The sequence below is a fragment of the Mus caroli genome (assembly GCF_900094665.2).
Source record: "Mus caroli chromosome 6 unlocalized genomic scaffold, CAROLI_EIJ_v1.1 6_unlocalized, whole genome shotgun sequence".
NCBI lineage: Eukaryota > Metazoa > Chordata > Mammalia > Rodentia > Muridae > Mus > Mus caroli.
This window is the reverse complement of record NW_018388436.1, coordinates 403,057-404,397: the sequence shown is the minus strand read 5'-3', so window position 1 is coordinate 404,397 and position 1,341 is coordinate 403,057.

The window sequence follows — 1,341 nt, the reverse complement described above, 5'->3', positions numbered from 1 at the left end:
CCGGGTATCCATCCCATAGTCAGCCTCTAAACTCTGACACCATTGATACACTAGCAAGATTTTGCTGAAAGGGGGAGCTAGATAAAGTATCCAAGGAGCTAAAGCGATCTGCATCCCTATAGGTGGAACAAAAATATGAAATAACCAGTACCCACCGGAAATCGTGTCCCTAGCTGCATATGTATCAGAAGATGGCCTAGTTGGCTATCAGTGGAAAGAGAGGCCCATTGCTTGTGCAAACTTTATATGTCTCAGTATAGGGGAACACCAGGGCCAAGAAGTGGGAGTGGGTGGTTAGGGGAGTGGGCTGGGGAAGGTATGGGGGACTTTTGGGATAGCACTGGAAATGTTAATGAAGAAAATACCTAATTAAAAAAGAAAGAAAATGCAACATTAATATGTAAAATACCATATCTAAAATAGTAAGGGCTGGAGAGATGGCTCAGCAGTTAAGAGCACTGACTGTTCTCCAGAGTTCCTGAGTTCAATTCCCAGCAACCACATGGTGGCTCAAACCATATGTAATGGGATTCCATGCTCTCTTCTGGTGTGTCTGAAGACAGTGACAGTGTACTTATATAAAACCATCTTTATTTTTAGCAAATGTAAATCTTTACAAAATAAAATACTTAAAAGTAAAAAAATAAAAGTTGGAATTCTGCAGGGCGTCATGGTGCACGCCTTTAATCCCAGCACTTGGGAGGCAGAGGCAGGTGGATTTCTGAGTTCGAGGCCAGCCTGGTCTACAGAGTGAGTTCCGGGACAGCCAGGGCAATACAGAGAAACCCTTTCTCAAAAACAAACAAACAAACAAACAAACAAACAAACAGAGTTGGAATTCTGTTCATGTTGCTATCTTCTTTAAGTTTGTTGAAAGATTACTTTTTTGCTTTTTCCAGAGCATAGTTTCCCTCTTTGTGTTGGAGTTTTCCCTTTATTATCCTTTGAAGGGCTGGTTTTGTGGAAAGATATTGTGTAGATTTGGTTTTGTCATGGAATAGTTTGGTTTCTCCCTCTATGGTAATTGAGAGTTTTGCTGTTTATTAGCCTGGGCTGGCATTTCGTTTTTTTTAGAGTCTGTATGACATCTGCCCAAGATCCTCTGGCTTTCATAATCTCTGGGGAGAATTCATGTGTAATTCTGATAGGTCTGTCTTTATATGTTACTTGACCTTTTTCCCTTACTGCTTTTAATATTCTTTGTTTTGTGCATTTGGTGTTTTGATTATTATGTGATGGGAGGAATTTCTTTTTTGGTCCAGACTCTTTTGAGTTCTGTTGTCTTCTTGTATGTTCATGGGCATCTCTTTCTTTAGGTTGGGGAAGTTTTCTTCTATAATT